The following is an 18,195-nucleotide window of genomic DNA, read 5'->3' as shown; positions in this document are numbered from 1 at the left end:
GTTAATAATGTATGAAGATGATAACAATGGGAAATAAGATTTCAGATCATTAATCCTTTCTCTTTTAGTTTATTTCTATCTTCTAAATTTTCTACCATGACCATGTGTTACTTGTATAATTAGAAATAGTAGGAGAGGGAATTCCCCTGGTGGTCCAGTGGTTAGGACTCTGAGCTCTCACTGCCAAGGACCCGGGTTCAATCCCTGGTCAGGGAACTAAGATCCCACAAGCTGCACGGCCAAAAAAAAAAAAAAAGACAGAGAGAAAAGAAAGTAATACATGAAAATATTTCTCATCAGAAAAGGGTGAAGTGAGGCCAAGAGGGAGATGAATACAAGTGATCAATCAACAAATGATTTCAGAGCACTGGTTGCGTGTGGTGCTGAGTGCTTCAGCAACTATCAAGAAGTCTCAAGCAAAGTCCCTGCCCTCCAGGAGTCAACAGTGTGATGGTAGAAAATCACAGGGGAGGGTGGGAGACGGCTGCAGGCTGGCACTGAGACTATGGTGGGCACAAGGGCCACCGACAGTACTTTGCTTCCTGTGACCAAGGATAGACCAAGACAAGGCAGGGGAGGGCTATGGATGGGGGAACCTAGAAAGCCAGAGATGCAGCAAGAACCAGCAAAGCAAAGACCGGCAATGATGAATAAGGGTCAATGACATCAGTGAGAATTAAGTTTAGCAGAAAAAAAAAAAATTAAAATCCAACTGTGGGGCTTCCCTGGTGGCGCAGTGGTTGAGAGTCCGCCTGCCGATGCAGGGGACACGGGTTCGTGTCCCGGTCCGGGAAGATCCCACATGCTGCGGAGTGGCTGGGCCCGTGAGCCATGGCCACTGAGCCTGCATGTCTGGAGCCTGTGCTCCGCAATGGGAGAGGCCACAACAGTGAGAGGCCCGCGTACCGCAAAAAAAAAAAAAAAATCCAACTGTGTGCTAGGTCCTGTGCTAGGGATACAGGTGCTAAGGATAATCAAAACGAGCAAGGTCCCTGTTTTCGTGGATTTACAGTTAAGTGGAGGAGGGAAGAAATTGACTGATGAGTCAATAAATAAACATAGCAAGAAAAATACCTGACAGTAACAAGCATTATTCGTTTTTAAGCTGCATCCAAATGCCCCCATTGTCTGACTTCAAACAGTAAATGTCATGGGGAAAAAAAATAATATAATGGACATCCTCATACCTATTACCAACATTTAATTGTTCTTAACATTTTGCCATGTTTGCTTCATCTATTTTTCTGTTGCTGTTTTTGTTGTTGATGTGTTTTAAAGTACAAACATCATGACGTTTCACCCCTGAATACTTCAGTACACATCTCTAAAAATTAAAGACCACCGTATACCTAGCCACAACATGATTATCACACCCAACACAATTAATAATAATTCTTTAATAGAATCAAATACTCTGCCCATGCTCAAGTATATACAATTGTTCCTGTAATATTTTTTTAATATTTTATTTATTTATTTTTGGCTGTGTTGGGTCTTAGTTGTGGCACGTGGGAGCTTTTGTTTCAGCACAGGCTCATCCCTGCGGTGAGCGGGCTCCAGAGCCCATGGGCTCTGTAGTTGCAGCGTGCCGGCTTAGTTGGCCCCCCACATGTGGGATCTTAGTTCCCTGACCAGGGATCGAACCCCCATCCCCTGCGTTGGAAGGCGGATTCTTAACCACTGGACCACCAGGGAAGTCCTCCTATAATTTTTTTTTTATGCTGGTTTTTCAAACTAAGATCCAATCAGCAGCTACACATTGTGTTTGGTTGTTTTTACTTTTAAGTTTCCTTTTAATGTCTATATCTACAATCTCATTTACATCAACATCTGTGTAGATAGATCTCCATTGTCAATACCCTGGAGGTCCAGTGGTTAGGACTCCACGCTTTCACTGCCGAGGGCACGGGTTCAACCCCTGGTCAGGGAACTAAGATCCCACAAGACTCGAGGCACGGTCAAAAAAAAAAAAAAAAGATCGCTCCCAAAAATCATGTACCCAGTATAGCTAGACTCAGTCAAAAGAAACCCAGGCTATTAGTGGGTAGCAAACCCTGTAACCTGGTCCCCTCCCATCCACTAGTAAGAGGTGACTGACTACAGGTGAAATTGCTGGCCTTGGAAAAAACCCAACTATACCCTATAGGTGAATCAGCTCCATCTGAGAAGGACTGTTGACTCCCTCCCGCCCTTGCCTTTCTTGGATAGTTCAAAGAGGCAGGTGGGGGCTTCCCTGGTGGCGCAGTGGTTGGGAGTCCGCCTGCCGATGCAGGGGACATGGGTTTGTGCCCCGGTCCGGGAGGATCCCACATGCCGCAGAGCAGCTGGGCCCGTGAGCTATGGCCGCTGAGCCTGCGCGTCCGAAGCCTGTGCTCCACAACGGGAGAGGCCACAACAGTGAGAGGCCCGCGTACCGCAAAAAAAAAAAATAATAATAAGAGGCAGGTGGGTGTAATGGAAGAACATAGGGAGCAAGACCTCCAACTCTGGCTCCCTGACTGTGGAGCGATGTGGCCTTGAGCAAGTCATTTCATCTCTTTGAGCCTCAGTTTCTTTACCTGTAAAATGAAGATAGCAACCACCTGGGGGGTTGCTGTGAGGGTGAAATGAATTCACTTATAAGCATGCCCGTCACAGTGCTTGAATTTCCCACAAAGCCTGGAGCAGATATTGGTGCCTGATCACCAAACTCCTCTTCCTCCCGGTGACACAGCTAGAGTACATTTCCCAGCCTCCCTTGCAGTTAGATGTGGCCATAGGATCAAGATCTGACAGTGGAATGTGAGAAAAAGTGTGTTGTGCAAGCCACCTCCAGGCTCAGCCCACGAAACATTCTATGTTACAGGCCCAGAGAAGCCCTTGAAATGATCTGTTGCAACACAAAATCTATGTATCTGGATCCCTGAATGACCACATGGAGTGAAGCCCTTGCTGCCAACGAGGAGCACCTGATTTGGACTTTACACGAGCAAGAAATAAACCTTTAGAGTGTTAACCGATGTGGTTTTAGGGTTTAGCTTTTACAGCAGCCAGCATTGCTTTAACAAACGCAAAGCTTGTTGCTAAAGATGAAGCCATTACTTAGAAGGAAAACGGGGCTTCCCTGGTGGCGCAGTGGTTGAGAGTCCACCTGCCGATGCAGGGGACACGGGATCGTGCCCCGGTCCGGAAAGATCCCACATGCCACGGAGCGGCTGGGCCCGTGAGCCATGGCCGCTGAGCCTGCGCGTCCGGAGCCTGGGCTCCGCAACGGGAGAGGCCACAACAGTGAGAGGCCCGCGTACCGCAAAAAAAAAAAAAAAAAAAAAAAGAAGGAAAACCTACATAGGTTTGATCTGAACCACGGTGGCTTTCGGAAAACCAAATAAGGAACAACATGACTGTTAGCGAGGACATTTAAATTTTAATATTGTATTCCATCAAACTTATGACACGTTTTTTTCATATTTTTACATCTCTGAAATAAGGCTGTATGTTGTAATCAACAGTATGTCAAATTGCAGGCAGCCAGGAGATAGTCGTGATATAGTTGCAGTTGACCGCACGTGCACAAACTTGGTCACAGTTCTCCGTCTCGTCATCCTTTCCCTTGAGTTGTGTGCACTGTTAGCACCACAGGTGTTGGTTTAATCGCCACTAACAATGTCTTCAAAAAGATTCCACGCTGATTTGGCACTGAAATGAAAAGTTATTGTGTATTAAAAAGGCAAGGAAACAGAGCAGCTTGATACATGATAAAAATCTATGTCTAAATAAGACTTAAAAGAGCTCTTTCAATATGCATGAAATGGAAATTCTACGTGATAGGAAAGCTTTGTGTCGTGATTTTGTATTTCTTAGAAATGCATCAGTAATGGTGTGGTTATGATTGACAGGTGCCTTCAATTTAGTGAAATTGTCAATACATCAAAACATCAGTGATTTCAACCAAGGAAGGCATCCAGTGTAAATAATGGTGATAATAATATAACAATTTACACTTGCCAAGAGCCAAACATATGCCAGGAAGCTCTGCTTTACTCACATTATCTCATTTAATCATCATAACAACCCTGTGAGGTGGTTACAATTATACATGATTGCAAGTCGTCCTGAGTGTTATATGGGAAAGGAACATGGTGCTCGGAGAAGGAACATAATTCAGATTGGGTGGAGGTGGGGAGGGGAACCTCCCTGAGGCAGCAAAGAGACCTGAAAGAAAATACTAGGCAACATTTATTGAGCATTTACCATGTACCGGGTATGAGTCAAAGTTTATCATGTTGGGACTTCCCTGGTGGTTCAATGGCGAAAACTCCATGCTCCCAATGCAGGAGGCCCAGGTTTGATCCCTGGTCAGGGAACTAGATCCCACATGTTGCAATTAAAGAGCCTGCACGCGACAACGAAGATCCCGCATGCCACAACTAAGACCCAGCACAGCCTAAATAAATTTTTTAAAAAATCAATGGCCTTTAAAAAAAAAGTTTATTGTGTTAACTCACTCAATTCTCACAAAAAGCCTAAGAACATTATTATCAGCTCCATTTTACAAATGAAGAAATCAAGACAGCGATAGAGAAGTGAAATGATTTGCTCATAATAACTCAGCTAAGGAGTGATAAACCTGGGATCTGAACCAGGGCAGTGTGGCCCCAGAGCCCATGCATCTTACTTACCACTCTCCTAGTGACTGAAACAAATGAGTCTCCATTTTACCAAGAATGGCAGCAGTAAGTGACCCGGTAACAAGCAAAAGCTCTAGAGCCAGGCTCCCTGAGTTCAAAGCCAGGCTCTACAACTGACCAGCAAGGTATCTGACCTTCCGAAGCCTTAGTTTCTTCATTTGTTGTGAGGTTTAAATGAGTTGAGACATAGAGCTTAGATCAGAACCAGGATATAGTCAGCCCTCAAAAAATAGTACATAATATTGTCGTCGTACAACACTCACAGTAACTCAGAGAAAACTGAGACTCAGGGAGATTTAGCAATTTGTCAAAACCCACCCATTTCAAGAAAGGAGTCAGGATTCAAAGCTAAGTTGCTTCACTCGGAAGCCTTTGCTTTATGCATTACCCCATGGAGGTGCCTAGTAATGATGAGTCAGTGGTTTAGATCTTCATCCTGAAGGTTTCCAGGAAAGGAGATTCTCACTCCCAATGTGATATCTCATTTTAACATCCCAAATCCCACTCAGTAGTAAGGCTCTCTCATTGCCAATCTGGATTTCATCTGTTTTATTTTAAGGTCATTTCCTCTTTGAGAAGGAGAGAAGATGGAGACTCACCAGTTTCTTCGCTTTGTATCTTTCATATACTGTACGTTACATTTCCTCGCAAACATAGAGAAAGCAGGGAACATTTTAGACTCTGGCACGAAGTAGATGCTCAACAGAGAAATGTGTTGCGTGGAGAACAGATCGGTGCTGCCAGAGGTGGGGTGGGGGAGTTGGGGGTGGGCAAAATGGGTAAAGGGGATCAAAAGGTACAAACTTCCAGTTTAAAATAAGTAAGTCATGGGCTTCCCTGGTGGCGCAGTGGTTGAGAGTCCACCTGCCGATGCAGGGGACACGGGTTCGTGCCCTGGTCCGGGGGGATCCCACATGCCGCGGAGTGGCTGGGCCCATGAGCCATGGCCGCTGAGCCAGCATGTCCGGAGCCTGTGCTCCGCAACGAGAGAGGCCACGACAGTGAGAGGCCCACATAACGCAAAAAAAAAAAAAAAAAAAAAAAAAAAAAAAAAAAAAGTAAGTCATAAAATGTAATGTGCAGCATGTTGGCTACAGTTAATAATACTGTTGTAGGGACTTCTCTGGTGGTCCAGTGGTTAGGATGCTGTGCTTCCACTGCCGGGGGCATGGGTTCAATCCCTGGTCAGGGAACTAAGATCCCATGTCTCGGCGTGGCCAAAAAATAATAATAATAATAATACTATTGTATGTTTGAAAGTTGCTAAGAGAGTAGATCTTAAAAGGTCTCGTCACAAGGAGAAACAGATTTATAACTGTGTGATGATAGATTACTGTGGTGATCACTTCACAATATATACAAATAACAAATTATTATGTTGTACACCTGACACTAATGTTATGTGTCAATTATATCTCAATTAACAATAAGAATAAATAAAGGCAAAAGGAATGTTTTATGAATGAACAAATGAGAGAACAGCTGCACAATCTCAAAATTCCCTCCCAGATCACATGGACCCCATGCACCCCACCCCTGCCCACCCAGCCCGCTTTTCTCTGACTCCCATTTCTTAACTGTAGTGTTTCTCAAACAAGGGTGTTGCAAGGGCATTCTGAGCACAATGTGGAGTTGAAGTGGCCTTAGTATGTGGTGACACCCTGGGTTTCCTCATTCCTCATTCCCTTGGGCCAGCTTTTACCAAGAGGGTAGAGATGGAGATATCTCTGTGTGTGTGTGTGTGTGTGTGTGTGTGTGTATGTGTGTGTCTGTGTGTCTGTGTGTGTGTGTGTGTGTGTGCTGGGGAGGGGGTGCTGAGGTTGAGGGCGGGCAGGTGGATGACATGTGACTCACACACATCCTAACAGTCCGTCAAGGTCACAGGTGTTACAGGCAGAGGAAGGTTGGGAGTCCTGTGGAACATTTATCATCAAGATGGGAGACCTGGACCTTTGGTTACAAATAATAGAAACCCACCTCAACACGCATAAGGAAAAAAGAAAGGCATGCATTGTTCACATAACTTGGAATTCCAGGGGTAGTTCTGCTTTCAGGTATGAATAAAGACATTCACATAAGACTTCAACTTTTCTCTCTTTCTCTCTCTCCCTGCTCTGATGCTTTTCTCTCTGTGTTTGATGGTACGCTCTCCTCGGAAAGCAGGCGTTCTCCAAATGATGGCTGCTGAGAACCCTCAGTGGACATCCTCCCAGCCTGCAGAGAGCTCTAGCCATCACGACTGTGTTTACCTTGGGGGCAGTGGGAAGGGTTTGTCATGGGGAAGAGGCTGTTTTCTTTTGTCAAAAAATTGAAAGCTTTCTCAGAAGCCCCAGAGCAGACTTCCCCTCGGGTCTTATAGGCAACAACTGGGTCACGTGGATACCCTAGCTGCAAGGGAGTCTAGAAAAGTGAGAAATAGGGATGTGATTGGCTTAGATGTATCATGATCCATGGCCTGGGGCTGGCCATGTGGTCAGCCTGAACAAAATTGGGGTTTCTTAAGCCAGGAAGGAAGGAGACTAGATTGGGTAGGTAACGAATGGCGTCTACCACAAGAAAGTGTTGTGAGGCAAACTGGCTAGATCGCAGAAGGAGCACAGGGAAGAGAAGCTTTGCAAAAGTAGCGGAAATGCCAGCTAGACAAAAACAACTTATGTGCACATTAGAATTGGGGAGGAGGGAGGTGAAGGCCAGGAAAAGATGTGAATCAGGGAAGGTGGGCATGGCCAGAGTGGAGAGGACCAGCCAGCTGTGGACAGCACATTCCTGGGAACATACAGCTCTTATCCAAGGATATTCTGCAGCAGAGGTTCAACAAATACAGAGGATGCTTGGTGAGCGAGGAGCTAGTGAGGGATCTCACCATGCAGACAGTATGAGTTCTTCCCACTGTGTTTGTTCAGTCTCCACTATTCATGCTCCAAAGTGACCCTAAACCAAAGCGACAAAGGTGTGATACCTCTGGGGCACCAAGGAGAAACATGATGGAACATCTTCAGTGGTTCCCTGCTACTATGAACTCAAGTCCAGACTTCATAGTCTGGTCTCACTGGTCCTCTCCAGCTTCATCCATCACTATCCTCCTCCCTCCTCCATCCTTTTGCTCCAGCTCCTTGGAGCTCTCTAAATCCAGGCTGTACTTTCTTTTTTTTTTTTTTTTTTTTTTTGGCTGCGTTGCAGAGCATGCAGGATCTTAGTTCCCTGACCAGGGATCAAACCCCGTTTTTTTTTTTAATTTATCTTTGGCTGTGTTGGGTCTTCATTTCTCTGCATGGGCTTTCTAGTTGCAGTGAGCGGGGGCTACTCTCCATTTTGGTAAGTGGGCTTCTCATGGTGGTGCTTTCTCTTGTTGTGGAGCATGGGCTCTAGGCACTTGGGCTTCAGTAGTTGTGGCTGACGGGCTCAGTAGTTGTGGCTCATGGGCTCTAGAGCTCAGGTTCAGTAGTTGTGGCGCACGGGCTTAGTTGCTCCGCAGCATGTGGGATCCTCCCAGACCAGGGATCGAACCCACATCCCCTGCATTGGCAGGCGGGTTCTTAACCACTGCACCACCAGGGAAGCCCAGAAGCACGGAGTCTTAACCACCGGACTGCTAGGGAAGCCCAGGCTCGTACTTTCCTGACTCCAGGATTTTATTCCCACTGTCCTTCCTGCCCTTTCCTATGTGTGACCTCTCTGAGCCTCTGTTGTCTTTTCTGTACAATGGGAAGCACTTCCCTAACTAGGTGTTGTGAGAACTATGAAAATGAGATATACCATGGTTAGCACTTCGAAACCGCCAGGCACATAATTAGTGCTCAGTCCCTGCTAGCTACTGTTATTCGTCAATCCCTGTTTTGAAATCATAACAAACTTGACATACTTGCCGTAGTACTTACACATTTCTTCCTTGCTGTCTTCCTGAATGACTATGTCAAGAGAATAAGCCCCAGGGCAACGTGTGTGGCTGCCCTTTGCATCTTGCTCTCTGTAGTGGCATGGCAAGCACACAGCTGTTCTTGAAGAGTTCACCTGAGATGCAACACAGCCAGCCTGACGAGGGACAGAATGTGTCCATCCAGGACACGTTGGAGGATACAGAGCTAGGTTGGGCAGAAAGTCAACTTCCGGGAGTGTTCCCTCTTGCTGGCTGTGGGGCCACACCAGGAAATGGAGCCCACCCACGGTTCCACAACAGAGCTGTTAGGAAAGTCAGACGAACTTGTCCACCAACGATGTGTGGTTCGGGTCTGCCGCCAGGCATCTCCCCCAGAAGACAGGAATTTACCAGTGTGAGGAGGTGAAGCCTGAGTGCCACTCGACTCCTTTCACGGCCCCTCAGCAGTGACTCAGCGGGAAGCCAGCCAAGGTCTGAGTCACTCCCTCCCCTCCCACCACACCCAGGGTTTTCCTCCAGGGCTTGGAAGGCTGCTTATAGCTGGAGGTGTAAGTCTTCAGTACCTGGGTCTGATCTCTTCAACACAGCTTAGTATTTAAAAGCACAAGCTCTGGAGTTAGGCAGCTTGGGTTAGAAGCCTGGTTCCACCTCTTACCTAATCCACAGCAAGTTTCTTAGATTCTCCGGCCATAGTTTGCCCATCTGTAAATGGGAACAATAATGTTACCTCCCTCATAGAAGTGAAATATCTTAGAACAGTGCATGGTATGCTGACAGGGCTACTCTAAAACCCCAGGCCTGGTCCCCCCTCAGGACTTTTGCACTTGCTGCTTTCTCTGCCTGTTTTTGCCCCCAATGGCAGCTCCCTCACTTAATTCAGGTCTTTACTAAAGATTCATTTTCTCAGTGAAGCCCACGATGGCCGCCCTATCTAAGCCTTCCTCCTCCCAAACTTCTTACCTTCGTTCCCACTTTGTCTCCATAGTACTTATCACCGTCTAATACACCATGCGTTTCAATCATGTATCTTCTCTACTGTCTGTCTCCCTCCACCCACGCTGGAATTCAAGTTCCATTTTTGTCTGTTTTCTTCACTGCTGTACTCCCAAGACCTAGAAAAGTGCTGACACATAGCAGTTCTTAATAAACATGTGGAATGAATGGAAATGAATGTCAACTTATTCACCATTATTTATCACCAATTATTATTGTCATCAATAAAGATCACCAGTAAAGATCACCATTATTATCTCATTCCAGTGAGACTCAGAGAGAAGTTCAAAGCTTAAAACCATTACCAGATTCTGCACATCTGCCTTTGGTTCATTTATACTTGAATTAATAGACTCTCAAAACTTGGAGACATCCACTGTTAGGGTGGAAAACTCTGTTAGCCACAGGGCTGGGCAGACGGCCTGTAATGTAAATCCGATGGGGCCAGTAAGGAGTGGTGAGAACCCAGGAAGCTGGGAGTCCAATCCCCACCTAAAGGCATTTAAATTCAAATGAAAAAATAACCTCTACTAACCAAACACGTCTCTAAGCTGCATTTCCCTGATTCCAGACTCTAACTGTAAATTTATCTTACCACCCACTGGATCCTCCTGATCTTAAACTATCCAAATACTGACACGACCCAGAGACCCCATTCTCCCACCACCCTGACATCAAGACTCCAGGTGGGCTTCACAGGTCTAGCAGTCAGTTACAATCTTAGCTCTCCTATTTTGGGCTGCTTTGCTGCCCTTTTAACTCTCCCAAAGTTCAGCTGGTGGGTAACTCGCCAGTAAATTCCCAAAGCCTAGCAGAGCTTGGGTGAATTAATGAATGACTGGATGGCCCATACCAATCAGTCACAAGGGTCCGCAGTACCTTCCTCATCTCCATTATTCAATCTTCAAAAACCTCCCGAGGAGGCACCTCATGTCCAGTTGGAATCTCGCTCCGGGAAGATTATTTCTCCCCCATTCCTCAAGGGTGAAGGGTGGTTAAAAAGATAGATTCACATCATTCAAGTGAACTCAAGGCACTCCGCTCCATCTGCGTAGAGATTGGGGTGACCCCACCCCCTCCCCAAGGACAATGGGCGGGGACTTGCCTCATGTTTGTATAAAGGCCCATCCTGGTGAATTTCCCAAAGAGAGACAGCTCCAAAAGTGTGGCGCCTTTACTCCTAGAAGCGGGAATTGCCAGAGCTCTTCCGCCCTCCCACCTCCCTCCACCCTGCCCCCCGCCCCGCGGCATTTTCTCATTCAAATGGAAGAAGGAATTAAGCCCCCACGCACATATACACTCACACACCCAACATAAAATGGGGAAATGGAGCTTAGACAGACTAGAGTTCTAACCTTCACTGTCTATATGACCTTGAAGTTCCCTGAGCCTTCCTTTGCTTTCTCATCTGTGAACTGGGAAGAAAATTCAAGACACCTGACTGGGTGCTGGGACGAGCCCTCCTGCCCCTGTTTAGCTCCTCCCGCAAGCTTTAGCCCACACTCTGACCAGAGTTGTCCCCCCTCTCTCTGTCTGTCTTCACACACACACACACACACACACGCCAGCTCCCCAGCCCCACCCCAGACATGCATACTCATTAAATGTTAGCTGTCGCAGTTATTACCGTTGCTCAGGTTCACCCCGTGAATGCGAATTTGGAACCAAGACCACCAGCGCACCGTCAGCTGGTACCACCACCACACTGCCTCTGGAAGCAAAGCACCCTGAGGGGCAAGTCGGATGTGACAGGGGTCAGTCCGTGCAGCGTAAGAGAGAGCCACGACTGTCCCAGCAGTGGCTGTAGCGTTAGCCCACCAGCTCATGGCTACTCCGTGTTATTGGCCCCAGACCTCCACCCACCCCGGCCATTCCCCGTAGTAATCATTTGGAGAGAAGCCTTGAAAGATCACTGGTCTCCAGGCCTGACAGTTCTTCCTCTTTCTCTTTGTCGTTGACTCTACAGCCTTTGACCTCTAAGCCTTAAGGGGCTCAGAGAGTAGTGAAAAGATGTAGGCTTCCCGGGGCTCCTTAGTCTATGGGCTTTGCTGCTAAGCTGCTTTGTAAACCTCAGGGAAGTAACTTCTTGTCTCTAAACCGTTGGTTTCCAATCTGCAAAGACAGAAAACCAGCATCCATTCACGGCTACCAGGTGTTTAGGCGCGCGTTCGTATTGTTAACTCGTTTGCTCTGTAAAATGAAGGAGTTGGACTATGTAATTTCTGCGTCTCTTCTGGGAAAGGTTTCAGTAGTTGCTTTCAAAACCACTCCAGCTCTCAGCCCAGGGAAGGGGCTGTGACCTCACAGAGAGAACACAGGATAAAGACCCAGGCTGGCCTGGGTTTAAACCTCTGGTGTGTCATTTCTCAGCTATGTTGACATTGGGCAAGTCACACGGGTGCTCTGGACCTCAGTTTCCTCATCTACAAAATGGGAACAATAATATCTCCCTTGTAGGGCTGCCTGGAGGATCACATGAGATGGGTGTGTAGGAGCCTAGCGCTGCACTTAGGAGAGAGTAGGGCTGCAATGTGGGTTCCTGCCCCCTTCCTTAATTACCCAGATTTGAGGATGTCTTTATGCTAATTATCTCTGCTAACTCCTTTAAGGTTTTTGCTCGGGTTTTGTTTGCAAGAAGGAAGCAGAAAGTTGCGTCTGATGGTCTAAGAGAATGCTGATGACAAAGGTTTCATTTCTGCAGCCTACGCTCCGAGCCAGTGTCGGATGGTCATCACCACAGATCCGAGCAAAATCAGCCTTTCCCTTGAGACTCTGATGCCCAAGAACAAGTATATTCCTTTCCAAACTTTTTTATTTTAATTTTAAAAGTTCCCCTCCACTGTGCTAGGTGCAGCCCAGAATCTGGGTCACTTTCTCTGAGAGGCCCTCTTTGACACCCCTGTGTATAATTCTAGCCCCTCTCCCACCTCTGGCCACTCCCCATTCCCCTTCCTGCTTTGCTCTTCTCCATAGCACTTATCACCACACAACAAACACACCCACACACGCAGTTCCCTAGAATGTAAGTACTGGGAGGATTAGGGCTTGTAGGGGCTGTGTGTTCACTGCAGTGTCTCCAGTGCTGAGAAGAGGCATTAGTAGGCAATAAATAGTAAGCATTAGTAAGCTCTAAATAAAATGTGTTGGAAGAATGAATCTGAACCTGAGTCAAAGCCAAGCTGGCAGTTATGGCCAGATAATAATAAAATACCACACGAGCCCCTCATTTCACAGTTTGCAAAGCCTTCTCACAGTATCTATTTGATCCTGTGCAGAAGAACTTCTGCATTTTCTAGGTGAAGAAACTCAGACATGAAGCATCTCTGGAAAACAGAGGAAGCTCTCCTGGCCTCCTGGCCTTGAGCAAGTCACTTCCCTTCTCTAATCTCATTTTTTCCTTATGAGAAAATGACAAGATGTGGACTGGTTCCCTTCTGGGGCTCAGACTTTTAAATTCTTAAATCCTGTGACCTGATTGTTAACCCTTTAAGGACTGACTCAAATGATGTTGCCCATAAACCGTAATTGCAGAATCAGGACAAGTTGAAACCTCTGCCCATCTGATTCCATTTCCAGTCTTCTTTCAGACTGCACTCGACTGGGGGACATTGCAGATGGGTCTGCTGAGACACAGTAAGTTCTATATACCAATGAGTTGTGGCAGTTGTTTTTGTTATAGGGTCAAAGCAGACAATTTATTTAGTTTTTAAACTATTACTCTGCCTTTGGCTGGGTTTCCACTAGTCTTCTAACTCGACTGTCCATCTCCAAGCTCTCCTCTCCAATCCATCTTACACACTGCTTGGAAACTAAATGAACAAACCTTGCTTTCAGGAAATCAAAAACTTTCAGTGGCTCCCTACTGCCTACAGCGTACGCATAGAGGGGTTAGCCTACCATTTGAGGCCTCCTCAATCTTCTCCTGACCCTTTCAAACATACTTTCCTACCCCACCCTGCTTTGTTGCACAAGAATTCCCTGCTCCAATCAATTCAACTCATTCATTTGTTCATTCATTCAATAACTATGTATTACATTTCCTACTCTAAGCCAGACACTCACAGCTCTAGGCGCTGCTGTGATGATCAAGTTCTGTCCTCAAGAAGAATATTTTCTAGAGGGGAAAATGTTGGGCAATAAGCAAGGAAACAAGTTAACAAGATTATTTCAGATAATGATAAGACGGCACTTGTGCTTTGGTAACAGTAGCATATACAGTAGCTCAAACAAAGCAGGAGGCAGTGGTAGGAAGGCGGTGGCACGATCTTAGATCCTGTGATCAGGAAGGTCTCTTTGTGGGGCCACATTTAGGGAAGACTTGAGTGAGAAGAAAGGGACAGCCACGTGGAGACCTGGGAAGAGGGTTCCAGGCAAAAGCGAGAGCAAGTTGCAAAGGCCCTAAGGTGGCAACAAGCTTCACATGTGCTCAGGGTGGAACGAAGGCCAGTATGGCCAAATCAATGTGGACAAGGAAGAGATTGGTGGGAGATGAGGTCAAGGAGGTAGGCAGGGGTCAGCTCAAGCAGAGCCTGGTGAGGAGTCTGGATTTTATTCTAAGTATATGGGAAGCCGTTAGAAGATGTTCATAGGAGAGTGACATGATTGATACATATTTTAAAACATGACTCTGGCTGTCGTGTGGAGAGTGAGTTGTGGACAGTACAAGAAGAGAAGCAAGGGGACCAGTTTGGAATCTTTCTTCACTTAATCTCTGGTTACTTGTGTGTGTATGTGTATCCATCAGTAAGTGCTGAGATAAATTTCTGTTTTGATGGCTGTGTTCTGCCTTCCCCTATTAGGTGATTGATTCTTCAAGGATAGGGTAGGTATACCAGCAAAACTGTAGGACAGAATGGCATGTCAGCTATGAGCACCTCCAGAATCTCATTTATTAGTGACATCCATCAGATAAGTTACTGACTTCTGTGAGCCTCAGCTACATAACTGAAAAAAAAAAAAAAAAAGATGGGAGTGGAGGTGTGATTACCTAAATAATGCATGTAAAGTGCTTAGTACATACAGTTCCTGGCGTATAGTAAGCCTTCAATAAATCATAGCTGTGGTTATTATTTGCAAGGCGGTTGTGCTGCTGGTGGCTATGACTTTGGGCAAGTTTTTTTCCCCTCTTTGAGTCTCAGTTTGTGCATCTGTAAAATGGGTTGCAGATAGAATTCAGCTCTAAGATTCTCAATGCCTCTGTTCTATTTGTAAACACTTTAGAATCCACTTTAAGTAATGTTGCCCAAAACCCATGTGATGTGATTTATTCTTCATAATGTTGCACCGCCCTCTGTTGGACATACTCTGCCAGCATACTTGTTGGATCCTTAAATCAGCAGATGCTTAAACAGAAGCCCAGACCTCCCTCGCCTATATGCTGACAACTGTCTCTTCTTAAGTAAGATCTCTCTCCATATAGCTACGGATTATTTTTAAAACAACAAAAATAAGGTGTTTTTTGCATTTTTAAATTCTGTCCCTACTTTATTCCATTTTTAGGACTTTGTAAAAGTTTAGGATTTTAAAAATTTATCTATTTTAACACAATTTCAGACTTACAAAAAAGTTCGAAGAATAACACAAGAATTAACACTATCTCTTCACCCAGATTCCCCAGATATTTACAATTGATCGCATTTGTTTTATTATTTTCTTTGTCTCTGCACACACAATACATGCACACATACATACATATGTAATACATACATATTTTTTCTGAATCATTTGAGAGTAAACTACAAACATGAAGCCCTTTTATCCCTAAATACTTTATTGATGATGATGTAATATTATAAAATCTTCAGACTTTATTCAGATTTCTCAAATTATCTCGTCTGTTTAGAGCAGAACAAAATCCTACATCCCATTTTACATTGGGTTGTGCTGTCTCTTTACTTTCCTTTACTCTGGAATAGTTTCAGACTTTTTCTTTATCTTTTTTTTTTTCCAGTATTCTTGGCTCACTCTTTTTTTTTTATTATTTTTATTATTTTTTGGCTGCATTGGGTCTTCATTGCCGTGCACAGGCTTTCTCTAGTTGTGGTGAGCCGGGACTTCTCTTCATTGCAGTGTGCGGGCTTCTCATTGCAGTGGATCCTCTTGTTGCAGAGCACAGGCTCTAGGCGCACAGGCTGCAGTAGTTGTGGCACTTGGGCTCCGTAGTTGTGGCTCACGGGCTCTAGAGCACAGGCTCGGTAGTTGTAGCTTAGTTGCTCCACGGCATGTGGGAGCTTCCTAGACCAGGGCTTGAACCCGTGTCCCATGCATTAGCAGGTGGATTCTTAACCACTGTGCCACCAGGGAAGTCCCTCTGTGTCTTTCAAGACATTGACATTTTTGAAGACCACAGGCCAGATATTTGGTAGAATATGCCTCTATTTGGTTTCGTCGGATGTTTCCTAATAATTAGATTCAGGTCATGCATTTTTGGCCAACCCAATACCACAAAAGTTCGGGTGTTTTTTGTTTGTTTGTTTGTTTATGTAGGATCTTAGTTACCCGACCAGGGATTGGACCAGCGCCCCCTGCAGTGTCAGCCCAGAGCCCTAAACACTGGACTGCCAGGGAATTCCCTGTGGCTGCAGGGAGTGGCTGTTGAGTTTAAAAACAAAAAACAGGGGCTTCCCTGGTGGTGCAGTGGTTGAGAATCTGCCCGCCAATGCAGCAGACACGGGTTTGATCCCTGGTCCAGGAAGATCCCACATGCCACGGAGCAACTAAGCCCATGTGCCACAACTACTGAGCCCGTGTGCCACAACTACTGAAGCCCGCATGCCTAGAGCCCGTGCTCTGCAACAAGAGAAGCCACCACAATGAAGAGTAGCCCCCACTTGCCGCAACTAGAGAAAGCCTGTGTGCAACAACAAAGACCCAATGCAGCCAAAAATAAATAAATTTTTTTTAAAAGTATGTGCTTAGGAAGGGTATGCAATAATATACATTAGAAATTATTATAATCATGTATTTATTTGTTTATTTGCATAAACAAACACTTGGGCTCTTTTGAAAAGTACTGATGCCAAGACCCACCCCTAGAAATTTTTATTAAATTGGGATATTGCTTGCATATTAGTATTTTCTTAAAGCTCTATAGGTGTTTCTAATAGGCAGTCAGGATTGAGAGTCATTGATTTCTACTCTGCTAACTCAAAAAAGAATATTAGACAAATTACAGAGATTCATAAAAATACAGTAAGATAAGATGAATTGCAAGATGGGAGGGACATTCAATAGGAGAAGGACACACATCAAGTCTCATAGGCTTGCTTTGAATGGGCTATAAATTTGTTCTAACAAACAACATGAAGATAATGAAATAATGTTAAAGACAGAGACCCAATTTTAAAATGATATATACAAGGTAAAACTACACTGCGTCTAGAAAAAGATGAGAAGAGATAAACTAAAAAAGGTGTCAGTGGTTGCATCTGAATGGTGACATTATGAGTGATCTTAATTTTTTCCACATTTTTCTTTTAAATTTATTTATTTATTTTTGCTGTGTTTGGTCTTCGTTTCTGTGCGAGGGCTTTCTCTAGTTGTGGCAAGCGGGGGCCACTCTTCATCGCGGTGCGCGGGCCTCTCACTATCGCGGCCTCTCTAGTTGTGGAGCACAGGCTCCAGACGCACAGGCTCCGTAGTTGTGGCTCACGGGCCTAATTGCTCCGTGGCATGTGGGATCTTCCCAGACCAGGGCTCGAACCCGTGTCCCCTGCATTGGCAGGCAGATTCTCAACCACTGCGCCACCAGGGAAGCCCCACATTTTTCTTTAATGTCAAAATTTCCTTTAAAAAATCTGAGGTATTTTTAGTAATTAAAATGTTTTCAAAATATCAATATAATTAAAATAATTTTCTTTTGCACAGCACTTAATTTGCAAAGCTCACATTATCTCATAATAGTAATATGTAATAAGTAAGTGATAATAATGATTTATTGAATGCTTACTATGTGTCAAGTACTATACTATAAGCTTTACATAGATTCTCTTTTAATCCTTACAGATACTCTTTGAGGTCGATACTATTATGAACCCCATTTTATAAGATAGAGAAACAGACTCAGAACGGTTAATTCACTTGCCCAGTTTCAAACAGCTTCTCAGTGTCAGAGCAAGGATTTTCCTCTAAAGCTTTAACATCTAACCACTAAGTACACTATTGTCTAATTGCTAGGAAAAACAGGTACTCTTATGCAAACTCCACTAAATTTAGTTATTTTGCATGCTGTTTGTTAAAGGTTTTTTTCCATATCAGATGAATGTTTTATATGAAAAATGCTTTGGTATGCTTTGATTAGTAGCTTTGAAAATGAAATGAAAACTCTTGCTATTACTTTGGTTGGTAGCTTTCCACCAACATTCAGGCATGGGCTTTTTTTTAAAAAAAGCAAAGTCACAAAATAAATGACAATCACTAGGCAATATTCAGTGATTTTTATTTATAATAAGGATTATAAACATGATGCGACATTTTAAAACATTTATAGAACAGTCGTTCAAAAGGAACTCAAAGGATGTCTTTAATTCTTTTCCCATGCATCAAGACCAAAAACTTTTACTGAGATCTGTCTAAAAGGCTTAGGGATAGAAAAACAAAATCTAAAAGTCTGGTTTGGTTTAGTGTAGTTGAGTTTTAATTGCTTTTGTTTTTAAGAAA

The 18,195-nt window shown here is 44.7% G+C and overlaps 1 long non-coding RNA gene across 1 annotated transcript; it reads right to left on the bottom strand.

Annotated features, from left to right (window-relative positions):
* Positions 1-3,184: 3,184 nt before the first annotated feature.
* Positions 3,185-10,642, bottom strand: LOC117313302 (uncharacterized). Its single transcript, XR_004527764.2, has 4 exons — positions 10,417-10,642; positions 9,505-9,667; positions 8,546-9,246; positions 3,185-3,675 (listed from the first exon to the last, which is right to left on the bottom strand). It is a non-coding gene; the product is annotated as an uncharacterized lncRNA (long non-coding RNA).
* Between the last annotated feature and the right edge of the window lie 7,553 nt (positions 10,643-18,195).

The sequence above is a fragment of the Tursiops truncatus genome, chromosome 8 (assembly GCF_011762595.2).
Source record: "Tursiops truncatus isolate mTurTru1 chromosome 8, mTurTru1.mat.Y, whole genome shotgun sequence".
Lineage (NCBI taxonomy): Eukaryota > Metazoa > Chordata > Mammalia > Artiodactyla > Delphinidae > Tursiops > Tursiops truncatus.
Note: the sequence above shows the minus strand (reverse complement) of the source record. Positions and strands in the feature narration are given on the sequence as shown.